The sequence below is a fragment of the Lepidochelys kempii genome, chromosome 2 (assembly GCF_965140265.1).
Source record: "Lepidochelys kempii isolate rLepKem1 chromosome 2, rLepKem1.hap2, whole genome shotgun sequence".
NCBI lineage: Eukaryota > Metazoa > Chordata > Testudines > Cheloniidae > Lepidochelys > Lepidochelys kempii.
Window position 1 is genome coordinate 165,335,690 of NC_133257.1, and position 13,311 is coordinate 165,349,000.

The window sequence follows — 13,311 nt, forward strand, 5'->3', positions numbered from 1 at the left end:
CTCCCCGCAAACACTGATGAGGCCCAGTACCTCGCCATTGCTCCATACTGGGGATAGCCTGGTGCATGGAGAGATTTGCTGAGAGCACTCCATGCCTGGCTGAGCAAACAGGAAGGGGATTTTCAAAATTCCCAGAGAATTTAAAGGGCGGGTCTGACGGTTGGTCACCTGAGGGCAGGGCAGTAGAGTTCAAAGTGATGACCAGAGTGGCTAGAACAGGCAACGTGGGACACTTCTGGAGGCTGATCAGAGCTCACTAACAGACCAGGGCGTCTACACTGGTGCCGCGATGCTCCAGTGGGGGCGCACAAAACATTATTCCACTCGCTGAGGTGGAGTACCAGGAGCGCTCTAGCCATGGAGTCAGAGCGCTCTATGTGCCTTGCCAGCGTGGACGGGTAGTGAGCTAGTGTGCCCGGTGGTCCTTTAATGTGCTCTAACTCGCCAGTGTATGCAAGCCCTCAGTGTATGCAAGTAGTCCCCAGCTGTTTTGCCTGGGTTGGTCCTAAAGGATATTCAAAGTCTGCTTAGTATAGAAGTTATGATTACCTTTTGAAATCTGACTGCAACTCATTTGTGTGTATAGGCTTACCTGCTTTAACCTTGTAAATAACTCTCATTTCTTTTTCCTAGTTAAAACGTCCATAGTTAATTTACTATAGGATTGGCTACAAGATTTGTTTTTGGTGTGAGATCTAAGGTGCAAATTGACCTGGGGTAAGTGACTGGTCCTTTGGGACTGGGAGTAACATGACTATTTTGTGAAGTAAAGTGACCATCTGTCACAGAGTCAAGCTTGCCTGAGTGGCAAGATAGAGCAGAATGCTGAAGGAGACTCTCTGTGACTCTGTTGAAGCTGCATAGTGCCTGGGGAGTTTAAATTTGTTATTCAGTTGGGGAAATCTAAGTAAAGAACTCACAACCAGTTTGGGGTTTGTGCACTGTTTCTTAACAGTCTGCCCTGAGGTTGTTATTCTCACTCATGAGCCACTCCACACAGAGTGACACTGCTCATTCCTGTTTTAGGTGGTGGTATTGTATGGACAATGCACTGTTCATCTCCTTTTGGAGATGGAGGAATATGAAGTTCCTTTTAAGTATTTTAGGTCTACCAGAGGACTATTTTTACTCCTAACCATGAGGTATTGTTGGCATGTCTGCTGATCCTAGCAAGGGTTGGCAAAGTTGCTCTTGTCTGGCTCAATTTCTTTCTTTGGAATGGTCCCAGAGGGTGGTATTGGGCAATTGATCATCTATCCTTGGGGGTCTCTCATCAGAGTTTTGGCAAGATTCTAGTATATCTCCTCTTCCCTTCAATATTTATGTGAGGTCACCATGATCCTTAATGAAATTATTTTGGCTGTGTTGCCTTCTGTAAGAAGATGTCATCTAACTCCATATATCTATTTCTTTGGACTGGATAGTTCATTTGACCAGTATGTCCAGCATCTGGTTGAGATGTAGGTGAGATTTAGCTGGCTGAGACTCAATCTAGAAAGGATATGTGGATCTTTGGCTGCTTGAGGGTGTCCAGTTAGTAGCAGTGGACAAATGTGCTTTTTCATATGCACTTGTCAAGAAGGGTGCAACCTTTTCCGTAGATGTGAGCCCTGCCACCATTAACCATGCCTTTATATTTTTTCTGTGTAAAGCAAATGATTTCTTTCTTCCAGGAATAAAATACAAGTAAAAAGATAGCTACATGTACTTTTGCAATGTTTTCCATTTACGTACCATGCCTAACCATGCAGATAGCTACACACATAATACATTACATGATAACCACATGGTCTGTATACATACATATACAGTCATAGCTGCATGAAGTACTTGTCATGGTATATGCTGATAGGCAGACTGTTGGGGATGAATCCTCCTCTAGGATGCTTTTGTACAATTCATGTTTTAAATTATTTAAGTGATTGGGGCTTACTAAAGGGCATCTGAAGGCAGAATAGTACCTTAGGGCTTTGCTGATCACACTGTTATGTAGGCTTCCTCAGCAGCACAAAAAGGGCTTTCTCAGGAACCATTTGTTTAGCCTGTTCTGTGAAATGTCTCTATTGCTAAGACTAAATAGAGTTCAGTGTGATGGAAGAATGTGTAATACCATTCTCTGTCCAATCATTTGCCCCTTTTTCATAGATTATGAGGCCAGAAGTGACCATTATGATCATCTAGCTGACTTCCTGTACAACACAGGCCATAGACTGTCCCTAAAATAATTCCTACCTCATATCTTTTAGAAAAAAAAACAGCCAGTCTTGATTTTAAAATTCTCATTGATGGATCATCCACCACGATCCTTGGTAAATTGTTCCAATAATTAGTTATTCTCACTATTAAAAATGTATGCCTTATTTCCAGTCTGAATTTGTCTAGCTTCAACCTCTGACCATTAGATTGTGACCCTTGCCCTGGTGAAATACAAATCATTATACATTTGCTCCTTGAACATGTGTTACATGGGCTAGAGAAGTTTGTTCATTTGTTTGCTTTTCGGTTAACCTCTCACTAAGTTGGAACAGTAATGATGTATTAGAACTTTATGCTCAATATGAGAAGTCATTTACATTTTTAGCCTCTTGTCCTTAAGTGCTGCTAGGAGGGGTAGAGGACATTCCTAGTGCTTAGTAGGCAACAAAAGTTGGGGAGTTAATCTTGCAGCAGCTGCCATAACCATAATCATGGCAGACGTCATGGCATATACCTAGACAAATTGGAGGATTGAGCCAAAAGGAATCTGATGAGGTTCAACAAGGATAAGTGGGGAGTCCTGCACTTAGGAACAAAGAATCCCATATACCGCTACAGGCTGGGGACTGACTGGCTAAGCAGCAGTTCTGCAGAAAAGGACCTGGGCATTACAGTGGACGAGAAGCTGCATATGATTCAGCAGTGTGCTCTTGTTGCCAAGAAGGCTAACGTCATATTGGGCTGTATTAGTAGGCTCATTGCCAGCAGATCGAGGGAAATGATTATTCCCCTCTATTTGGCACTGGTGAGGCCACACCTGGAGTATTGTGTCCAGTTTTGGTCCCCCCACTACACAAAGGATGTGGACAAATTGGAGGGAGTCCAGTGGAGGGCAACAAAAATTATTAGGGGGCTGGGGCACATGACTTCTGAGGAGAGGCTGAGGGAACTGGGGTTATTTAGTCTGCAGAAGAGAAGAGTGAGGGGGAATTTGATAGCAGCCTTCAACTACTTGAAGGGGGTTCCAAAGAGGATGGAGCTAGACTGTTCTCAGTGGTGGCAGATGACAGAATAAGAAGCAATGGTCTCAAGTTGCAGTGGGGGAGGTTTAGGTTGGATATTAGGAACCACTATTTCACTAGAAGTGAAGCACTGGAATGGGTTACCTATGGAGGTGGTGGAATCTCCATCCTTAGAGGTTTTTAAGGTCTGGCTTGACAAAGCCCTGTCTGGGATGATATAGTTGGTGTTGGTCCAGCTTTGAGTAGGGGTTGGACCAGATGACCTCCTGAGGTCTCTTCCAACCCTAATGTTCTATGATTCTATGTCCTCACAAAGCAGAAAATACCAGGGTGAACAGAGTTGGTTTGATCCCAACATCAGAAAGGACTGAATAAGAATTGGCTTTACTGTTTTGCGATGAGCCTGAAAAAAAACAATTTGGGGACCCAATCATCAATTATTCCCAGACACCATTATCACATTACTATGTGTCAAGCCAGCCTAAGCATTTGGGGTAATGTTATCAGGTGCTGCCTTTGGATATGTCCCAAATTTTGGACTCATTTTATACAAATGTAAGCGTAAAATAATGTGTATGTGTGTCAGTCAGTGTATAGGTATCTTTAGCCTCATGCTCATTCTGCAAAAGTGGAGCCCAGTTGGTTGTTCTTTTCAATCCTAGAGATCAACTTACCATTTCAAAGATATCTTTGCAAGAAAAAATTGAGCTATAAACTTTTAAAAAAGAAGAAGTTGGGTTTCTTCATGGGGCCCTTCTGGCTCTGCTAATAAGGGGCTCATGCAAGTCCATACCAGCATAGCACTGCTTTAAATATCTTGGTAACATTTAATTTAAAAATAATACAAGTCTGATACTTAAACTTCATTTTTAAAGAAAAAAATGTTATTCAAGGTTTCCTGGGCTGAAAATTTATCAAAGCTACTGCCAATCTAACGAAGCACTAATTACTTAGGCACCAGTCTCAAAGGGTTTGATAGGATTACTCACAAACTCAAAATTAAGCACATGCATAAACCTTTCATGATCAGGGTTTGGGGCTGTAAATTCTTTGGGCCAAGAACTGTCCTTTCGCTATATGCGTGGGCATTGTCTAGCACGATAGGGCTCCAATCCCTGATTGAGGCTGCCAGATGCTATTTCAATGCAAATATTAAATCATTAGCATCATCAGAGAAAAAAAAAAACTTTACAGGCTTCTAAGAGTTATATAGGGGAGCTTACAAAAATCAGAATATATTTTTAAATGAACCTTTCCTTTGAATATTATAGATGGGACTTGTAGAGCTGACTATTATTAAGGTTACCCAACACTTTCCATTATAACATTCTGTCTTCCGTTGTGTATAACTTTTGGGATGAAATTTACCATGCCAGGTATCTGCCTTAGATTGAACTTTTTTTTGGAAATATTCAGCCAAAATGGTTTAACTGTTTCCAAGAACACGGCTAGGAAACAATACATTGTATTTCCATGTTAAAATGCTTTGAAATGCTCTAGCATCCCTATGCTTTGGAGCAGAGAGTTGAAATTTGGCAGGGAGTTGGCATTTGTGTCTTTTGCCATGTCCCATGAATAGCCACTTAAAACTGACCAAGTTATATGTCTGTAAAATCACATTTTGCACATGCTCAGTGGAGACTTCATTGCTTTTAACAGATAAAATCTCCAGAGTCCATCCTCACTGAGCATACTTGAGCCTCTCACTGCTCCTAGAGCTGACAAGACTGTGCATACCATCATCCTTATAGTTACTGAGTGTGCGCCTGTCTAGATCTACAGGGGCAAAGCTAGACTTTTCCTGTAATGGCAGATCCCAGCTGCTGTGGGGCAGGGTGAGGTAGGTCACTGGCACTAAGAGCAGGAAGCCTGTTTCTCCTGTGCTCTCAATTGCCCCCTTGCTCGCCATCAGGCAGCATGGAAGAGGAAGCTGTCTGATTTGAGGGCAGAGGGGAAAAAAGTCTAACCGAGGAGTGGGAAAGTAGATTGAGAAAATTGGTTGGTGAGACTGGGCCTGTAGTGTGCAGGGGAGAGAAACTGTGACTAAGGCTATGTCTAAACTACCACGGTAAGTTGACCTATGCTATGTAACTCCAGCTACATGAATAATGTAGCTGGAGTCGACGTACCTTAGGTTGTGTTACCAAGGGGTCTACACCGCGGGGGGTCGACGGGCAAAACTCTTTGGTTGACTTAACTTACTCTTCTCATCGGGGGTAGAGTACTAGGGTTGACTGGAGAGCGATCTGCTGTCAATTTTTCAGGCCTTCATTAGACTCGCTAAATCAACCAGCCAGGGATCAATCTCAGAGCATCGATCCTGGCTGTAGTGGAGATATAGCCTCACAATTGAAAAGGGGAGACTGGGACCACTGGGCAAGGAGACTGGGAGTAAGAAGGCCATGCTGAGACTGGTTGTGCAAAGAGATGAGATTGGGAGCCCTGTGGGGAACACTGGGAGCCAGTAAGGAAAATGGGAAGGATGGACTGGGGGCCAATTGGCTAGTGGGGGCAGGAAAATAGTGGGATTGTGAATCCAGAGGGGGAGCCCTAGGACTGGCCAGGTAAAGAGACTGGGATTGGGTTGAGGAGCCCGAGGAGTAGAGTATAGGTCTGGGTAGACAAGGAAAATGGGAGTGGTAAAGAGATGGGACTGGGACAGGTTGGAGGGGATGGACAGAATGAGTTGAACTTGTGAGAAGTGGGGAAGAATCTGAGCCCACTCCCTTCTAGAACTAGGAACAGAGGTTCCTGAGTCTCACCATTCCTCAGTTGTCAGCAAGTATCCACGAAACCTACTGGCAAAGTGTGTTTCTCATCCCTTTCTAATCTGTTATCATAATCAGTTGCCCTGTTAGTTCAAATGGCAGAGGTCTGTGCCCTCAAGGTACAGATTCCAACCCTGGTGACAAACCATGGAAGTGTCAGTATGGAATTTCTGGCAGGAAGGAATTTCTGTTCTTTTCAGTTGCTTTTATAAAAACCTAGGAAATTACACACAGAGAAATAAAACTGCTGTGACAGGGCACATTCCTTCCCTTAATCAGGCCCTCTCCAGGGAAACTAATTGAATTTACAGTGACCACAGTGCTGATTCATCTGCTGGCTCTCAGCAGCCTGTCACAATTGCATTAAAAGAAGATTGCAAAGTCTATCACTCAGAAGTTAGGAAATGAATATACATTATGATAATCTATAATTTACCTGATCACATACTATTAATTACATGATCACATACTATTTTCCCTAAGACCTCAGCTTCATTTAATGTTCAGGATGGACCTGCTCTGGAGATGGAGCAGGGCTGTGTACTAAAGGAGGCTGTTGTCTATGGCACCCTTGTCTCATTTATTGCAGAAGTTGGAGGGTCTGTAATAAATAAGGCAGGGGACTGCAGGAAGAGAAAGGACGGTCTCATGGTTAAGGGAGGAGAATGTTGTCTTGGATAATTGTATTCTATCCCTGCCTCTGCCGCCGAGTTCCCATATGATGCTAGGCAAGTCACTTAATCCAACCTTTTCAGAGGTAGGCACCAATTGTGTGTTCCTCATTTTCTTGGGTGCACAACGTACGACCCTGGAGTCTGATTTGAAGAAGCATTGAGCACTCACAGCTGCAGCTGAAATCACTGGGAGCTGTGCTTTGGATATATAAAGTGCTATAAAAGGCTACAAACTCTGTAAAAACATGTGAAATTGGGCACCCAAAATTAGTAGATATTTTTTACCTTAATCACACTGGGTAGGTCTACACTGCAATTGAAAAGCTGTCTTGGGCTCACAGGGCTTCAGCTCAGGGACTGTTTACTTGCTATGCAGGCAAGATCTGGAACCATCCCACCTCTCAGGGGCCTAGAGACCAGGCTCCATCCTGAGTCCAAGTATCTACACTGCAATGAAACAGCCTGAGCCCTGCGAGCCCAGGTCAGCTGGCACGAGCCAGCCACAGCTTTTTTAATTGCAGTGTAGATATACCCTCTGTCTCAATAACCCATACGTAAAATGGGAATAATAATACTCCCTCACCTCACAGGGATGTTATGAAGATAAATTAATATCCGTGAAGCACACAGATACTACAGTGATGAGTGCATAGAAAAGCCCACAAGGACATTAATAATTCTGTCATCAGAACAGGGTTTGAGTAGTGTGCAGTAGATAAGACACAGAGCCACACATTGAATAATGATAATAAAACAAGAGATTAAACAGTGGCACAAAACCTGACCACTGTGAATCCTGTTCACTGAAGGAAGCAAGTGTCCAGTGAAAAAATAGTATGTGATCCTGTAATTAAAGACTGTGTCATGATGCATAAGAGCAAGGGGGGCAATTCATTCTGGTTTTGCCAACTTTTGAGTGCTTGACTTTGCCACCTTAATATTGTTCTTTTAATGTAACTTTGTGTGTAATATGAATAAGATTTGTCCTGTGAATATTTTATGGCTCAATCCAAACTTATCTCCTTTTGTCGCTAGTGTTATATGGGAGGGAAAACAAGAAAAACCAAAAAACCTTAAAATGGTACTTTGGGCATCAATCCAAATGCTCCTTCTCTCTTGTTTTCCTCTTTGTCATTGTTAGAGGAAAATTATGTTGATGTGCTGTTTTAAGCACAATATCTACTTCTGGGCTTAAATAAAACATGATAAAAATCACATCCAGAAAACACACTGTTCTTGTTCTGAACATTACCTTTTGTTTAGTTCACACCTGTCATAAATATAAAGGGAAGGGTAAACCCCTTTGAAATCCCTCCTGGCCAGGGGAAAGCTCCTCTCACCTGTAAAGGGTTAAGAAGCTAAAGGTAACCTCGCTGGCACCTGACCAAAATGACCAATGAGGAGACAAGATACTTTCAAAAGCTGGGAGGAGGGAGAGAAACAAAGGGTCTGTGTCTGTCTGGATGCTGCTCTTGCCAGGGACAGAACAGGAATGGAGTCTTAGAACTTTTAGTAAGTAATCTAGCTAGGTATGTGTTAGATTATGATTTCTTTAAATGGCTGAGAAAAGAATTGTGCTGAATAGAATAACTATTTCTGTCTGTGTATCTTTTTTGTAACTTAAGGTTTTGCCTAGAGGGGTTCTCTATGTTTTTGAATCTAATTACCCTGTAAGATATCTACCATCCTGATTTTACAGGGGGGATTTCTTTATTTCTATTTACTTCTATTTTTATTAAAAGTCGTCTTGTAAGAAAACTGAATGCTTTTTCATTGTTCTCAGATCCAAGGGTTTGGGTCTGTGGTCACCTATGCAAATTGGTGAGGCTTTTATTCCAACATTTCCCAGGAAAGGGGGGGTGCAAGTGTTGGGAGGATTGTTCATTGTTCTTAAGATCCAAGGGTCTGGGTCTGTAGTCACCTAGGCAAATTGGTGAGGTTTTTTACCAAACCTTGTCCAGGAAGTGGGGTGCAAGGTTTTGGGAAGTATTTTGGGGGGAAGGACGCGTCCAAACAGCTCTTCCCCAGTAACCAGTATTAGTTTGGTGGTGGTAGCGGCCAGTCCAAGGACAACGGGTGGAATATTTTGTACCTTGGGGAAGTTTTGACCTAAGCTGGTAAAGATAAGCTTAGGAGGTTTTTCATGCAGGTCCCCACATCTGTACCCTAGAGTTCAGAGTGGGGGAGGAACCTTGACATGGTGGCATAGTGGTGGGATTAACCTGAAATCATTTTGAGATCCAGTTGAGATTTTTTGAACTAGAAATACAGATTTTAAAAAGGAATTTTTTTTTTCCTTTGGAAAGGAAGTCCAGAAAGCAGCTGAAACTGAAAGCAGATTGTTTTTTCTCTGCTTTGTGGCCAAGCAGAGACAAAAGGGGATTATCTTGTGAATTGCAGGTTTTCTTTGCCTGGAGGTAGGGTACTTAACTCCTGCAGGGAAATTCACAGTCTTCCAACCCAGAGGTTTTTTTTTTTTCTTTTCTTCCTAAAAGTAAATAGGGGGTGTGTGTTCTACCCATTTGCTTTTTCTTTGGGCTGGGTAAGCAGGTATCCAAGTAGTTGGAGGGTTTTTGCTTTAATTTGGGCCCAGAGCAGAGACAAGGGAATTGTCTTTTTCTGTAGGCTGACAATCACTATCAGAGAATAGGTATTCTATTCCAGCACAGCAAAATTTTACAGCCAAGTTTTGTTTGTTTATTTCTAAACCTCGGGTGTAAAGTTAGTTAAAAACAGAGAGGTTAGAATGACCAAATCCTCAGCTCGACTACAGCTGGAATTAGCCAAATTTCAGGCTGAGGAAAAACAAAGGGAACATGAAAGACAGATAGAACTCATGTGGCCGGAGAAGGAGGTACAGGAGGCTGCCCACAAGAGGGAAATGGAGGCAAGGAAGCATGTGGAGGAGGAGAAAGAAAAAGAGAGGAAGCATGTGGAGGAGGTGGAGAGGATAAAGGCCCAGCAGAATATACCAACAAACCCTAGCAATCCTTCTCCAGGTACCACTTCCCATCCCAGAAAGTTTCCCACCTACAAGGCAGGTGATGATACTGAGGCCTTCTTAGAAAACTTCGAAAGGGCCTGCCTTGGGTACAACATCTCTACTGACCAATACATGGTAGAGCTGAGGCCGCAGCTCAGTGGACCCTTAGCTGAGGTGGCAGCTGAAATGCCTAAAGAACACATGAACAAGTATGAACTGTTTAAATCCAAGGCGAGAGTCAGAATGGGGATAACACCCGAGCAGTCTGGTTTCCACCTTAGGGCTCTGAACCTCCGACGAGACATGTCATTTACCCGACATGCCTACCACATTGTGAAACATTGGGATGCCTGGATATCAGGAGCAAGTGTTGACTCTTCCTCCTCCCAGCTTTTGAAAGTATCTTGTCTCCTCATTGGTCATTTTGGTCAGGTGCCAGCGAGGTTACCTTTAGCTTCTTAACCCTTTACAGGTGAGAGGAGCTTTCCCCTGGCCAGGAGGGATTTCAAAGGGGTTTACCCTTCCCTTTATATTTATGACAACATCTGAAGCTGTTTACACGTTTTGTACACCAGGTGTACACCTATGCAGCCTGCAGAAGCAAGCCTGCCAGCCTGGATCAACGCTACCGAGCTAAGAACAGTTGTGCAGGTGTTGCTGCTTGGGCTGGAGGTTAGGCTCTTACACCTAATGCAGGGGGTGGGCTTCAGAGCCTGAGCTCCAGCCTGAGCCACAACTCCAAAGTGCTGGGACTGAGAGGCTCACTTCCGGGGCTGCATAGACATACTCTCAGTAGCAGAATCTTGACCCTTATTATAGGCTTATGTTTCAGGAGTAAATAATTTTTGAAGACAAGATTAGGGTTCTTATGTCACTTAAGGGCACTTTTGTAAAGATATTTAAGCCTTCGAAGATGCACCTAGGTGACTAGTGGGATTTTCAAAAGCACCTATGCCAGTTAGGTGACAAATGCCTGTTGATTTCAATTGGAAAAGAGAATCCATTTTGTGGCCATTTAGTGAAATGGATCAAAGTTTTTCACCTGTAAAGGCTTCTCCATCAAAAAAAAAAAAAAGTGTTTCTTTAAAAATGAAACATAGTGAAAAGGTGTTGACATTATCCACATTTTCCACAAATTTTTCAGGCATATTTTTGCCAAAATGTGCATTAAAATCTGTTATAGAAAATTGTAACTTACCAAAAACCACATTTACCATCCAACACCCAGCCTTTAAATAAAGAAGCATATCAGTAAATATTCTGTTGAGAAATATTGTGGGATTTTTTTTTAACAGTAGATGAGTAAATTTCAAACCCTGCTAAATGCAAACAACCTTGACATTTCCTCAGTTTTTTTGTGCAGTTGTTTTCCCATTTGTAAGTGAGCTTTGCCATTTTGCTTTTCTGAGAGTTCTGTTCTATACTAGGGAATTGGCTTTTGGTGGGGAATCCAGGGACAAGACACAAAGGAGAGTGTGGCAACAGTCGAGCTGTGTTGTCCACGAGCAGTGAACAGAGGCTAAAGTCTGTGTAGGGATGCTCCCAGACTGAACCTGATCCCCTGAGATCTGACGGGTTTGGGGAGCAAATACTATACATATCTCCTAAACAGGCTGATCTGTTGTGGGGAGAACTCCACAAAGGAAATTTTAGAGAGTTGACCATCCCACAGTGTGATTTATCCATTTCCAGATGCGTATTGACTCTTTAAAACAGCAGCAGCAAATGAGGCAGGAGGGAGGCTGGCAGAGCTTATAGTCAGAAGCTCTACAGCAAAGCAGAGATACAAAGTAGCTTTTGGGAAAACACCATTTTCCTTATTCTAAGGAAGTTCCATATTAGTCATTTCAATAAACCAACTCTTTCTGTGATTCTTCAGCACTGTCATATGATGGGAGCTCTCTGGCTGTTTGATTGTAAACTAGAATTCATTGGATTCCCACAGGTCCTTACAATCTAGAATAGTGTTGCACTGTGGCATTGTTGGCCCTATGGGAAGAGGAATAAGCTATACTGGAAAAAGGCATCTTACCAGCATAAATGCATCCAGATATGGGGTAGCATAGGTGCCGACTTTGTGATTTCCCCAGGGGTGCTGTACCTTTCTCTGTCTCCCGCTACCGCTCCCACTCCACACTTTCCCCAAGCCCCCACTCCCACCCTGTCTCTTCCCACCCCACTCCACTGCCGCCTCTTCCTGCCTCTGCTCCTCGCCCACCCCTCCAGTTCCTCCTGCATGCTGCTGAACAGTTGATCATAGCAGGCAGGAGGCACTGGGAGGAAGTAGGAGGAGCTGATTGGTGGGGCCTGCCAGCGGGCAGGAGGCACGGGGGGAGGGAGGGAGTTGGAGCCAATCTGTGGGGCTGCCGATGGGCACTGAGCACCCACTTTTTTTTTCCCGTGAGTGCCCCAGCCCCAGATCACCCACGGAGTCAATGCTTATGTGGAGTAGTACCAGTATAGCTATTTCAACAAGAAACAAACAAAAATCGCACCCCTGACCAAAATAGTTACACGGGTATCAATTCTGCGTGTAGACAAGGGCTTCATTTGTTTTTTCAGGGCCTCATCATGCCTGGCCTTCAAGGCACAATTCCAAGGGGAAGCAAGAGGAGAGGTGAGTAAGAAGTGGGGCTGGTACAATCTGCAGGCTCCCCTCACAGAGCTGAGATGCTGAAGGAGGGTTTGTGCTAATACAGGTCTGCACAGCTCCCTAAAGATCCAGATTGTAAAGGATACAGTTGGATCCTAACAATTTATCTGTCTGTGATCGGCCGCGACAGGGTGGTCACAGACAACGGTTGTGAGTATCCAACCAGCAAAGCCTGAGCCTCGCACAGAGCTATTCGTCTGTACAATGTCAATTTCTTTCAGCCATTCCCCAAATGCATTTATGCTGTTTTCCAAAAATTGCAACCCCAGAAAACACCTATATGTGGCGCTAAAAGTTAAATAGGTCTATTTATAACTAACTGCATCCTTAAAACTATAATCTTTTACTAAGCTATTGATGAGAGCAAATCTGGGGACTTCAAAACAGAGTGGAGTGTTTGTCAACAATGACTGTGGCATTTTCCTTGAGGTAAGCTATTGAAAACACAACAGGCCTAATGTACTTTCAACAAATTCCAGCTTCATGAAAGAATTTTGAAAAAACATAGGGGAAAGGTTAAGCTATTTACACACCAAATTGTTTGTTCTTTCTGTAAATAAATTTCTTTTCATAGTTATAACTACATATATCTCTTTTGTGACAGTTTTTATAGGGTTTAATGAAACCACTAAAATGGCACTTTTAGTTTATAGAAGAAACTGTTTCCTCAAGACAGAAAAAATTACTCCCAGTGGCTGTCAGCCTCTGGCTTTGGGCAGTATTTTACCTTGTTTGCCTGTCTATGAGACAATAGCTTTAAACTCTAATGGTACATTGCAGTCAGAGCTGTAACTGCAGCCTGGATAGACAAACCTATGCTAGCTTTAATCTAACTAACATGGCTAAAAATAGTGGTAAAGACATGGTGGTGCAGGCTTCAGTGTGGGCTATACAAGCCTGCTGGAGCCCTGGTGATATACTTGCATTGCTAACCCACACTAGACTCCATGCTGCCACATTTTCACTACTATTTTTAGCCATGCTAGCTAGATTAAAGTTAGCCCAGGTATGCCTG